This window comes from Euprymna scolopes, chromosome 13 (genome assembly GCF_053919585.1).
Source record: "Euprymna scolopes isolate OS-2025 chromosome 13, ASM5391958v1, whole genome shotgun sequence".
Classification (NCBI taxonomy): domain Eukaryota; kingdom Metazoa; phylum Mollusca; class Cephalopoda; order Sepiida; family Sepiolidae; genus Euprymna; species Euprymna scolopes.
In genome coordinates, this window is record NC_136494.1 from 101,413,865 (window position 1) to 101,428,731 (window position 14,867).

A 14,867-nucleotide genomic window follows, 5' to 3' on the forward strand; every position below is an offset into this window, starting at 1 on the left:
TTGACACTCAGCCCAACAGGTGAAGGGCCGGGAACCGGCCCAGCACCTGTTGGACTGAGGTACACCGCCTGGGTAATACCTAGGAGGTCCACCCTCCCAGGCCTTGCCACCGGGCTTTCTGGTGGGGCAAGTTTATTGCTTGCGCCCCGACCGGGGAATGCCGACGGGGTTACTCAGGCAATTTTTAAAATTGCAGGAGTGCCCCTCCTTTAGGGGAGCCTGCGGGTATCCCACTTTCCAGGCCTTGTGCCAAATATTGCCGAGGTGGGCGGCAATTAAATATATACCCCATTACCAGTCCAAAATATTGCAACAATCTTTAAGATATCTCCAAAGCCAAACGTCTGGTGCTGTAAAATGAGGTGAACTCAAGCCACTCAAAATCGCAATTTTCAGAGATTTTTTATCCTGAAACATCATAGTAAACAACAGCATTGTGGCTCAAGCTGTAGTGCAGTTGCTTTATCTTGTTGCCACTGGTACGCTGATATGTTTGCTAACTGAGAATTAACAAAATTCACAACCATATCTCTATATCTCTAAGCAGTAACAATCACAGCATTTTCATTCGCATCTTCAAAGAAGGGCCTGATTACCCTTGTTGAAATTACTCCACACAATACTGCGACTTTAACTGGGTTCATCAGACTCGCATGAACTTGGCGTGCCCCAGATTCTGTTATTCTGCTTATTAACCTACTCATTCAAGTGGAAAGGAGCCTCATCTCTCATGATCAACTTGTGAATAAACTCATCGTCATTTCTTGCAGTTTCCTAAAACCTGACAGCAATTGAATAAAGATCACTGAATAACCAATCATTTTGCGTCAAATTCAGAGTAAATATTCCACTTTGTTTAGAAGATAAGTTTCAATTTCCGAGGTGACATGTTTATTTGATATTAATTTTAAATTTTTCTGAGGCAGATATAATTTATCTATCTACGTATTCTAAATGATCCGCATCTTTTCCGCAGATTACTGTACATCAATTACGTTGCCGAACGGAAAGTATTACATTTAGAGGAAAAAGTTGGAGAGATTCGACAATATGAGTAAGGTAGTTATAGAAAAAGTGATGCGAAAAAGAAAAAAAATATATATATATGTGTGTGTGTGTGTGTGTGTGTGTGTGTGTGTGTGTGTGTGTGTGTGTGTGTGCGTGTGTGTGTGCGTGGCGTGTGTATGTGTGTGCATGTGTGTGTTATAACTTTATTTTGTGTATACACAGACAATGCTAAGGTGATATAGTATGCTGTGTCGAGATTGTCAGTATTTAAGGCAATTAAGCTACACAAAGGCATTTGCGTTTAGTTTTCGCAGGAAATCGTCAGATGAAATACTTAGCATGATGACTATGTGCAGGGACGAAACGCGAACGCCTCTATGTACTTTAATTGCCATGAGTGTATTTTCATGCTATATATACTATATATACTAGATATACACTATATATACTACATATACTTTCATACTACACTATATATATATATATATATATATATATATATATATATATATATATATAGAGAGAGAGAGAGAGAGAGAGAGAGAGAGAGAGAGAGAGAGGCCGAATTATGTGTTCATCAAAGTTTTGTCTTTATTTCGAAACTTCCTCTGGATGAATGAAATTAAAAAAATCACCAGTTCAAATATTTGAAAATTTTCTCCTGAAAAGTGTGACATTGTTTCATTTCAAAAACGGAAAAAGACGTTAGAAATTAAAAAGGCGGGCACATACGTTGTTAAAGAGAGGGAGATTATTAATAACGTCATATAGCCGTTAATTTATTTTTAAAAGATATGACGCAGTCATATTCTTTCTGGAAAAATATGCCCGTTAAAATTCAAATGTGGGTATGTAACTGAAGTTAATGAGTGTGTTTTTGTTAAGTAATTTAGTGACTGAGATTATATGTATTAATTATTATAGGAGGTGTTTCTATGGTGTGAGAGGATTAACCTGCGTCTACAATAAAATTATATTCTTTTAATAGAAGTTTACTTATTAATGGCGCTACATTATAGCAACCTCCACGTTGTTTAATAGTGCTGAATTGGCGATAAGCGCTGATTCAATAAGTCTTAGGCGTGGTTTATTTGAAATAAATTTAACTATTTTTGTTTGTTTGAAGTCAAAAATATGATTATGCTACAATGAATGAGAGAATAATGTACTTAGAGAATTTCTATTTCTTATATCTCTTTTATGTTCGTTGAACCTTTTTTCTAATTTACATTGGGTTTCACCAACGTATTCATGATGGCAATTTTGGCAAGGAACAGTGATTATGTCTGCATTAGAAATTGGTTTGTTTTGGAGAGGTTTTGTTGTGTTTAATATTTGTTTTATAGTTTGTGATGTGGTTTGTATGATTGGAATTCCTATTTTGTTTAGTGTGTTGCAAATTATTGTATTATTAGTGCGGTAAGTTAAAAAAAGATGTCTGTTGATGAGAGAAATGCTTGGTGTATATGATTTCTGTTTATTCATCATGGAAAATATTAGTGTGGGTTTTCGCTTAGCCTTTAATATGAAATATGTGGGATATTGCAATGTTTTCAAAGTGTTGGTGAGGTATTTGTATTATTCGTCCAGATATTCTGGACTGCAAATTCTGAATGCACGTAGGAAGAAACCAATTATTATACTTGTTTTTATTTTGTTATTATGGTGTGAATAGAAATGTATGTAATCATTTTTTGTGTGTAGTTTTCCGGTGAAATTCGAAGGATTATTTCTTATTGGATTTTATAATAAGTATGCCTAGAAAAGATAATGAATGGTTGTTTTTTGTTTCATAGGTGAACTTTGTGAAGGGTTTGACTGAGTCTAATTTGTCTTTAATATTATCTATGTGTATGTTTTCAGTAAGAAAAAATAAAATGTTATCAATGTATCAAAAATATTCTGTGTTTGGGGGCAATCTAAATTTTAAAGGACCAGATTCTAGGAATTCTAAGAAAAGGCAGACTAATACTCCACAGAGAGGGTTACCCATAGGAAGACCGAAATTTTATATGTAGAAATTGTTATTGAATTGAAAATAAGTTATGTTAGTAATTAGTCTATTTTTTTTAAGTGTCGGGAGGAAATTGTAAGTTAATGTTTTATTTTCTTTATGTATTTATAAAGTAAATGTAAACATTTTTCAATAGTTACATTAGTATATAATGATGTTATATCTGTGTACAGTTTTGTTATGCATATTAATGTTTTTAATCTTGTTGAGTAAATCTTCGGAGTTCTTTATGTGGGACATGCTGATAGTGCCCAGTAGTGGAGTCAATATGTTGGATATGGCCCGTGCAATTTTGTGTGTTGCACTACCGATACCAGATATTATAGAGCGAATAAGGATATCCGGTTTGTGAGTTTTGGGGAGGCCATCTAATGACGGAATATTGGGGTTGTATACAATGTATGAAGTCCAAGTTTTATTGTTTTTTATAAGTATTTTAAAAGATTTGTTGAAAGTCTCAATACTTTACTGTATTTAAATCAGTGATGGTATATATGTCTCTGTCTGCGAACGGTATATTTTTTTCCATTATTAGTATACCACTAATAAAGATAATTAAAAGTAGTTCTTTCTAACCTCATGTTTTATATTATATTTTCTTCATGCTTCTAAATAGTGGATTACTTCTGATTACTACACATTTGCGCATGAATAAGTGCCTACCCGTTCGACTAGACAATACACAATCACCATCTTCGGCAAATAAACTGTGCCAAACGATACCATGGCAAGTAAGAAAAAACAAGAAAAAAATGTATTGTTTGTTGAAACATAGTTCCTGATGAAGGCATTTTCATAAGCCGAAAATTTCAAACTTTAAATGGATGAATGGTTGTTTATTTAAAATAATAATTTGCACGTGGTCATTTTTTTCTGGCCTCATGTTTTGAATCTGGATTACTTCTAATTATCAATTTTAATATTTTTTTATTCTTTTGTTATGAATCTTGTTTTCATATATAATCTTCTCTGCTACGAACTATGTAATAACCAAAATAATGCGCTGCCTCCGTAAGCAATATCTATATAGAAAATAATTTCTATTGTTTTTGCTATCGATGAAGTCAAAAAAAAACTGTAATTGAAATTCTGTTACATTTTCTTTTTTTTTCATTTCCTTACGTATTTCTCGTAAGAAAAAGTGACCTAGGTAATTCGACAGGTGATTTATTTAATCTAATTATCTAAGAAACCAGTAATTATTTAGTAGTTTTGATTGTTCACAATAATTCAATTAGTATATATTAAAGGCAATTTTATACACAAATTTATATACGAAGGAGACACAGACAGTTTTTGTTTATTATTAAAATGCATTTATGCCGTTTATTTGTTTTCGAGAGAAATAGAGAAGAGCGAGAAAGATGATGATGGAGGAAGAGATAAACACAGGAACAGAAAGATAAAGGGAGAGAGGTAGAGAAAAAGATAATTTTATTATAAAAATGCATCTATACTATGAATTCATTTTTCTTTGTATATGCCTTTTATAAGTGTATTTCGAATATAAACACACCGGACGTTCCACATTTATTTTTGTATAATGCGCAAAATTAACCAGTGATTTTCTAGAAATTAACTCCTGAAATTTTATTTGCTAAATAAATAACACATCACTCCATGAATCCCGGGCCTAATATATCGATGTCGCCACTAATAAAAGCTTATACGGTTTCATAAAATACTAACCTTCAAATGACTTTTGTCATAATTTAAGCGTAATAATATTATTAGCTTACGAATTACAGTTATCTAAGTAAAGGTACAGTTGCAAATTTTCAAAATTGATAAAAATCACATAAAAAGAAGAAAGAATTCCAGGTGTTGATAAAGCCTTGCATTCTGATGTAAAACATGCTATTCATGCAATTCTCTATCTATATAAAAACCAAGTGCGTCCAAGGATGGAATACTGACGCCACATCTGAGCAGGAGCTGCTAAAAACAGCCTATCCTGCCTTAACAGAGTACAAAATAGACTTCGTGGCTTAGTTGGAGATGCCCTTTTCTCTTCCCTGCAACCTCTCTCCCACAGAAGAGACGTTGCGAGCTTATCTTTGGTTTATCGTTATTTCCATGGCAGGTTCTCGTCTGAACTCTAATCTCTGGTCCACCCTCGCCAATCTTTTACGAAAAACACCCGTCTAGCCGAATCCACTATCAAAAATTTCCCCCACTCTATATCTGTGCCTAAATCAAAATGCGTATTCCATGAACAAAGCTTCTTTCTTAGAACTGCACGCCTGTGGAACTCTGTTCCGTTTTCCTGCTTCCCATCGGACTACAACTTGGATGTCTTCAAGTCCAATTTTAACAAATTCCTAATGAACCGCCCCCTTAAGTAAGCACTTCATCAAATCTCCACACTAACGTAATGTACTTGAAATAACCCTTATCCGTGAGTGGCTTCCGGGCCTTGATAAGTGGTGATCTCCTTGTAAAAAAAAAGCAACGGTTTGATGAACGCTATTTGGACTCTGCTATATCGGAAACAACGATGAAAACTTTATGCTGACTTTATCCGCGGGACACAACCTATGATAAATCCTAAGGTCTCTCACATTCGGTAGTTGTCCCGAAAAACATAAAATAATGCTAGCATATTCGTTTTGGTCGATCGCAAATTGGAGTTGCTTGAAATGGAAGAGGAGCTAAAGACAATAGTATGGATTGTATTCAGTATCTTGCATGAATATTTCTCAATTAGAAAAAGTGTGATTAAAGTGGGTGCCTCGTTTGCTAATGGTCTATCAAAACTCACAAGGTGATGACGATTCAAAGCGTTGATTGCACGTATTTCAACTCAACAAAACGGAATTCTGCGTCAATACGTGACAATGGCAAACACGTGTATCCACTAGGAGTAGTTCATGAAGGAAAGGGCAACATATAAAAGCCGTCCGAAGTAACAAAAAAGCAAACATCAGCAGGTATGGCATTGGTGTCCGTATTTTGTGATCTTCTTTAGCGACAACTTTGAGAAAGAAAAGCATACCTAGCGAATATCGTCAATATCAATATCATTGGTGCGTTTTAAGAAGGTAATCGCTACAAATGCAGAAGAAAAAAATGCTTTTATTTCCGTGCACGCATTACTGTTATATTATTACCACTCCCGGGCATCGTCGAGTTGTCTAGCGAGGGACTGCGATTGTCAATTGCTATTGAATATTTATATTCAATAACAATTGACACGCGAATTGACACACGACTATATAACATTACAAGCTGATTTCAACGACGATAACTTTACATGAATCGTAATTAGGGTTGCTTACACTTTCACTCTATTCTTCAAACTTGCCCACAGCGATGACTAGCTGTTTTCAGACTTCAAAAGAATGCTACAATGAAAGATATTCGGTTCCAATAAATGAGTGCTGTCAGAAATTGAAGCATATTTTTTAGGCCAAAGGTAAATCGTTATACAGAAATGCACCTAATTGTTCGAGAAATTTTGGACTCATTACATCGCCCTAGAAAGGGAAAATATTGATGAATAAAGTCAAAGTTTATCATAAAAACTTTGTCCATATTAATTGCTTATTGAATGATGTTCTATTTATGCAGTTTCATTATGAGATATATCTGGCGTAATCCAGGTTTTTTTTTAAATCTGTAATCCAGTGTTTTTACGTTTGTTTTAATGTTGCTTCTTTTTGTTTCTGTATTAGCTATGCTGTTCCATATTTCATTTTTATTCAAATTATTGTCGGTTAATATACGCTTCATCTTTAAAAATATTTTAGCGTTGTTTTTTTTTTATAATGTTTCAGAATTACTCATTGTCAACGTATATTTACTTAAAAACGCTAACTGAGAGTTTTTGAGTTCACGTTAACCTGTGCATTGAAACAGTTATTATTATAACTTTTTTAAAGGTCATAATTAAACGGTATATGTTGCCTATAAGCACATCCGGTACAACATGCACAATAAGAAACGAATACAAAGGTTAATTAAGAACGAACACAAAAGAAGATTGAGAAATTATGAAACAAGGAAGAGCATGGTCAAACCAGAGAAGGGCGTATTTTATGTCGAAAGTAGTGTTTGTTTTTCTTTCTGTTTCTATTATGTCATCATTATTTTCTTCTCATGCACATTTATGGATTCTTTTACTTCAACCATTCTTTATTTTCATTCAATTCTTGTAAGGATTGCATTGAACATTCGCATAATTCAGACACTATAAACATACACATTAAATTATGTTACTTATTTCATCTGATAGTTTCCAAAAATGAAAATTTTAATTCCATTTTGACCGTTACAAAAATGAATCTAATTCAATTTTAAAATGTTCTACGCTGTTTCAGTCCTTATGACTTTTCAAATTTTATTAAAGAGTATATTACTCTATTAGCAAATACATAATTAGTAAATAGATCTAGTTTTAAAACTAGCCATGACAGTAACCGCCCAAATTTCAAAAAGACACATTTATAAAAAATGTTTACCAGTTTTATATTTCAAGTAATTATTTAAAAACTTTCACTTAAATCACATTTTATTCATATCTATAGTAAAGTAGTTAATCCTAAGTTTATCAATCTCTCCTTGTAACTATATATGCAAAACACGAGTGTCCGTTACAAGTTGTTTTTACTCCAAAAATATAGTGTTTGTTTTTTAATCTATTATTTATTTTTTGTACCGATGATTTACCGCTTATGAATGTCTATAAGATAAGAAATAGAAAATAAGGATTTGCGATATTGCCATGCATGCAGTAAGACACCCTCATGATTTGTGACCTTAATTGAAATTGGTCACAATTAGTTAAGAGGACGTTCTAACGAGCATGTCTTAATATTGAACTTGAAAACGACCACGTTGTATTCAACTTGGAAAGAAACTTTGCTCATGGAAGTTCTGTTAAGTTTAAGGCCGTGCACGAAAGAAAAAAAGAAAAATATCTACGGTAGTAGTAGATAGACGAGTATTTTTTTTTTGTGAATTTGTTAAGGAGTGATAGACATTAGAGCTCAGCCGAGCATCTATCATACTTGTAGCTAATATCGTGATCATGTGACTTTTACATGATAAACATGTATTCTGAGTTTTGAAAGTAGACACGACATGACGTAAAACAACAAGATTAGACAGACTGAATTGGACCGTTACAAAAACAGGTTTTATTCTTCCGCGACAGATTATCATAGAATGCCATACGAAGTGAAAACAAACATTTAAAATATTCCTATATAGTTGCTGAAATATATTTTTATTTGTAGTCCTAAAACGTCTAATATATAAAGTAAAGTAAGTATTTTATGCCTTCTTTGTTATCAATAGGTTTCTTCCTACAAAGTTTATATTTCCTTTTCGTTCATCAGTTTTTCTTTTCTTTTGGATCGTTGCAGCATGTTTCTAAGTAAAACATAATGCAACTTGATTGAGTCATTTCTATAAAGAATTTTGTCGAAATTTGAGTTATGTGAAAATGTTCGTCATCTTAAAAATGGATCTCATTTATTATTAAATCCATATCTCCCTTAGATTGTATGAAAAATATTTTCGAAAAAACAAGTCCAGCATTAAATAAAAGTTGAACAAATTGCAAGTAAATACAACACCGGACAACATCGATGAAATATATATATATATATATATATATATATATATATATGTGTGTGTGTGTGTGTGTGTGTGTGTGTGTGTGTGCGTGTGTGTGTGTCTGTGTGTGTGTGTAATACGTTTTGTCAGGGTGAGATGTGGAATACGATGTTTTTCCGGCCCTTGATTATTTACCCGCCTTACGGTGTTATTTAAAATGTTATTTGATTATATACATGATGTGTATTATATAATGTACTGTATTTTGTTACTAATTTTTTGCCGTATCCCTGAGTTCTACTATATATATATATATATATATATATATATATATATATATATATATATATATATATATATATATATATATATTGACTGAAGAGAGCTTGATAAGGATACCTTAAACGGACCTTATTATCGGGCTTGAAACCGACGGTACCAATGATCTGTCTCAACTAACAACTTTCTGTACACAATATATATATATGTATATATATTTATATGTGTATGTATATGTGTGTATGTGTATAAATGTGTGTGTGTGTCTGTGTATTGGAAACATAATTTTCCTTTCCCCAATTAACCATTTTTATATGTTGTAGTAATCTTTCGTTTTGGTCTCTTGGTCTTACTGGATTTCAGAACAAGAATTTATCTAGTCTGGTGGCGTATCCAACTTCGTGCTATTCCTTGAGGTAACATCACTTGGAGAAGTGCGCTATTCCTCGTAAAAACTTATGTGAATTAGCTATAGAAAGGAGATCTTATTTGAGTCTAGAAGTCTTTGTGATTTTGAATATTTGGTCAAAGTTTACTTCAAAGGAAAATTATCCTCATGTCAGGTTGTTCTGACAACCCCATGTACAGAGAAACTGTAGACACTCGAGGATAGTATCTAGTAGGTATTCAAACTCTCTCCTAGGAGGTGTATGTCGCCATGTGTGATATTGGAAGTGGGGTTAACTCTGTACTTCTGAGGCTTCATATTTAGGTTCTAGTTAGAAGTAAAATTGAAGATAAAAGAAACGGCGCATATGCTGTGTGATGATCAACTTTTAAGTATAGAAATCAACACAGTATGAGAGACATTACATTAAAAATAATAAATGATATACGCTAACTGTAATTTAGTATAATTTACAGATAATAAGGGTAATAATAATTTCATATATTATAAAATTTTACACCGAGGCACTTAAGTATAAATTACAGATAATATACATATAATTGTAATTAAGTAGAATTTAAGGACAGTAATAATGTTTTATTTTCAAATCTTTTTTAGAGAATTGTCCATTAATTTAAACATTCAGGGGGAATAATCCTCATATATTCCTATTTGAGTAATCTCCCGTTATATGCTGTTTTGATTTAGTGTGGGTTATTTGTGAAAATTTAGATTTTACTTCATATCAGTTACTAGATAATAAATATATACTTTTATGAAAAAAGTGTCTATATGAAACTTGCAAAATAAGATCTCGTTAATGGGGATAGGGAATAGCTATTGACGAGAACAACACGTGATTTAACATTCATGGTTTACCATTCATCTTTTATTTACGTAAATTATGTTTTTTAAAACTTATAATTGGTTAATGGTACTAAGTAGATGTTATCCCCTTTAATGCGTTAAACTGTATCAATAAGAGAATCAAAATAGGTCAGTAGTAAGTCCCCAGACTGCGTATCTTTCGTCGGCATTGAACTTCTCTTTGCTACTGGATTCAAACAATGACCGTTCAGGAAAAGTGAGATTGGTGATGGCGCAACACTTACAGGAGATGTCCATTGCCTCTCCAATGAAATTTGTTGCTTGCTACTAACAGAAACAAGTTTTGTCTATCAAAAAAAAAATTTATATTTCCTTTGATTTATGTTAGTGTTGCTTCCAGTTTCTCGGGGGTTGTTTTGTTTATACTTGTTGTTGTTTTTTGCGTGTGTGTTTTATTTTTTTGTTATTGTTTTTTTCATTATTATTTGTCTGAAAAATATCTGAGCCAAATAAATTGGCCTCTTTATTTCATGTGAAGTAACCCGAACAAATTAGTTAACAAATGGGAAAACTAAAAACTTACATCGAATGGAAGAAAGATTCATTTTTACATCCACTGAGCTTTTGTGAAACCGATCGGAAAATTGCCAGCATCCCGAATTCCTTCAGATAAAAAAAAAGTAAACAAACAATGGTTGGATTCATATTCGATGATCAAGTATGATTAACCGAAACGAGAATAAATCGAAAGTCAAGTCTCATTTATTGCTAAAAATACAGTACGCACACATTCACACTCATCCGCAACATCCACACGCACATACTTACATACATATAAAGTTATATTTTAGTGATGAAAAGATTCCAATATTTTTTTCATTATTTATTTCGATACAACTACCAATTCTGATACAATTACCGATTCTGATTTTCTTTTAATCTCTTAATGTTGAGGTTTTTTAAAAATTTTCATATACCCGTAAAACCCTATGTAATATATGCATATATTTTCGCAAATATAAAAGTGCTCTAATGTAGAGGTTACCGATAGAGTTTTACTAGTAGTTTAAATATTAAAGACTAGCAGACGGCCCGACGTAGCCCGCTCGGAAAATACGCATCAATATTATATTTTCCTTAATAAAGAATTCATATTCATTATAAACAGAAATATGGTAGGTATTAAACGTAACGTTCAATTTCTTTAAGCCTGAAATAAAAAAAAAACGGAAAGAAAATAAAAAATATGCATATGAGTAGTATGCTTCTTCTTTTTTCTAAACAGTTCACTTCTTGTAAGTAAATAAAATACTCGATCTGAGATCGAAACCAAAATACAAGGACAGTAAGTATAATATATATATATATATATATATATATATATATATATATATATATATATATATATATATAAGGACAATGAGATGGCCATTAGGCAAGGCTTCAAAAGGTGTTTTCAAACCTACTTATTCTTAACATAAGAAAGTTGTCATGTGAACGATTCATGCATGCGCATTCGTGAAACAGTTGACAAACAGATAAAAATCCGATGACCACCGCGTACCATTTTTCAATGTTGACCTATTTTCCCAATGAAAACCGATTAATATATATATATATATATATATATATATATATATATATATATATATATATATATAAAATGGGTTAAGAAATTCCAACGAAAGAAAGATCTATATTTAAATAAGGGGGTAATCACCAACAATGTGTATTTTTTAACATTATTTTATTATTCCGTGTCTTGGTTTTTCATTGAGAATTCTGTTTGGATCATTGTAATAATGTTTTTAAATCATTGAAATCGTTTTTACGCGTTTCGGACGTTCTGTGAATCGTCCTCGTCAGAAATTATTTGAAAATAATTTCTGACGAGGACGCTTCACAGAACGTCTGAAACGCGTAAAAATGATTTAATAAATTTAAAAATGGTAACGTCACCAGCTTTGAATGCTACAGTTTTGTTTTCGGTTTTGATTCTAGCTGATGGCAAATACCTTTTTTTTTTTACTTTTACAATCACGACACTATAATAATATATATGAAATCTGGACAAATTAAAATATCATATTTAAGCGTATTTTACAATTAGGCAAAGTCGGACCCCTGCTAATATATATATATATATATATATATATATATATATATATATATATATATGTGTGTGTGTGTGTGTGTGTGTGTGTGTGTGTGTGTGTGTGTAATTATACTGAGTTCGTGAAATTCAGTAAATTTTCATATACCAATGAGTTTTAAGCCAAAAATGGTTGACTTAACGAGTAAGCTACAAAATTATCAAATTTTATAATTGAGCATTAATATACTGTATAAGCAAAAACAAGACTTCAAAACAAGGTGTTGGTAGGACCAAAAAGTGTATTTCAATTTACATTACAATTGTTTCCATGTCCAGTTCGACAATTTCAAGCAATATGTCGTTTGAAAAATTTCAAACCCAGCATTGACTTTATGAATAAGCACACTTTTGGCAATGGAGCATTTTTTGAAGAGAAGGAAGAAAGGGGAAATCCGTAGCTAGAAAGGCATGCGAGAAACATCTATCTTTGTTGTGGTTACGCAAAATCCCATTTAAATATTAATATATCGCCTAATTTTCGTATCCTTATTTAAGAGCAGAGTCATGATAAGTTGCTACAGAGAGCCCTAAGCCATTTAAAAAAAAAATTTTAATATACATCCCATTCGTTGGGTTCCTAAATTAGATCTTGTTATTTCTTTGTTATCCAATACTTAATTTTAAAATTTTTTTGTTTCGATATTATGGCCGTAACAGCCTTGCAAAAATATTACGGTTAGTTTTAGTTTCGTATTAGTGGCAGGTAATGTTTATAGATTATCGTTATATCTGTGCTCGGATTTAAGACCCTTTTAGTTTCAAAGTTTAATTGAATACAAGAGTAAATAAAATGGGTGTATTAAAGATATATATATATATATATATATATATATATATATATAAATCCTTGTATACTATTACGGATGAAGTATTCTAATCTATTTATTGTTATTTAATGTTTTAAGATTCATTGTTATTCTACTTGAAAAATGTTTTCATACCGTTAAGTAGGATAAAATGAAGGGAGATCATCCAATTATATTGTTAAGTATTGTTAGTTAATTTTGTTTGAAATTTGTTTGGGTCGATTTGTATCCTATAATGGTCAAAAGGAGGTAATTCAGGCCGTTTGATGTTTTTGGTTCATTGATCACTAGAAGGCGTCTATGATTTAATCATTAACTTAATAATTGATTTAACTTAATCAGACAGGTCCAGAACTTGCTACGATTGCTTACTTAACCAATTAAGTATATAAATTTTGTTTTGATCTCAAAGAATGGTCTTAGTCCATGGGTTTAACTCGCCTCTGTTACTAATCATCTAATTCATGCATTGTATTTTTGGGTATCTAAATAAATAAAATATATATCCTCCAGTTATTATTCTGACAGCAAAACAACCCATGGTTACAAGTGTGCTTCACTCCTGCATTTATGGGTAAAAACATTTAGAACAGGGATTGCTGTAGGTAGATAAGTAAGTTAGTATGGATTCTACCAACTATATATATATATAATTTACTAGCGGGACACATTTCCCGACGTTGCCTGATAAATTAAAGAGAAACCCAAGAAACTGCTGGTTCCAACACTAGAATCCATGATTATTCAATGTTAAATTCAATCATTTATGTTTACAGCGTAAATAAAATGCTCTCATTAACTACACAGTGAAAGTGGAGTCATGGCTATTTAGAATAAAGTTAGTGTGTCAAAACATTAATACTTCTTCAAGAAAAAACATCATTTTATCAAAAAAACAAAGAACTCAAGTTGTAAATATAAAAGTTTTTAATCGAATGCATGGACAGAAAAAGGAACGTGATACAAGTTAATTCATAAAATAAGCTCTTCTGTTTACAAACGGAAAAGATATATGTGTTAAAGTTTTATTTGCTCTTTTTATCTGATTATCTTTCTCTCAGATCCCCCTTACACGATATTAAGAATGTCTCTCTTGTCCGCTTGACGCCCCCCCAAAAAAAAAAACAAAAAATACAGGATCCTTCAGTTTGGACAGACTAAGGATACCCACGAAGAGTTGCCTACGTGTGAAAATTTTGTGGCAGGAGATGAGCAATCTCCAACCACACCTCTCCTGAGACGACGATGTTAAATACCAGTGGCAAGTGAAGTACATGACGACTAGAAACAAATGTCGAGGAACTGTAGAGGTAATAGGCCTATAGCAAACCTCAGATAACGTGCTGCAGTCTGTACGCATTACATTTGCATGTAATGTCATGATTTTTAATCCTATTAAGGTCAAAGTTGGAGGGGAAAAATGGGTTCATTTTATTTATATACAAGATAGAAGAAGAAGAAGAAGAAGAAGAAGAAGAAGAAGAAGAAGAAGAGGAAGATTATATATTAGACCTGGTTGCTTCTGTTACAACTGAAAAGAAAAATTTAACCAACCCACGCTTAATAAACTCGGTTTCCTCTGACTGAAGCCGTTTTGACGAAACCGAATATAATATAAAGTGTACATGTTTCACCTCACAACAGAATCCATTGGTTGAACATCGTCCATTATTCAATCAATGGCGTACTTTTACACAGCATGTTTGTCATCATTCTCTAAAGCACATGAATTATATATTATTATAAATCGATAACATTGCACTTTTATCATAAAATTTTAATTGTTCTGAAATGAAAGCATAATCAACATTTTCCAAGTCTCTTTTAATC

General features: G+C 32.1%; 1 protein-coding gene across 1 annotated transcript in view; it reads left to right on the forward strand.

The window, feature by feature from the left end:
* The window catches only part of LOC145292363 (uncharacterized), a 626,312-nt gene that overhangs the window by 221,112 nt on the left and 390,333 nt on the right, over positions 1 to 14,867 (forward strand). The window lies entirely within an intron of this gene.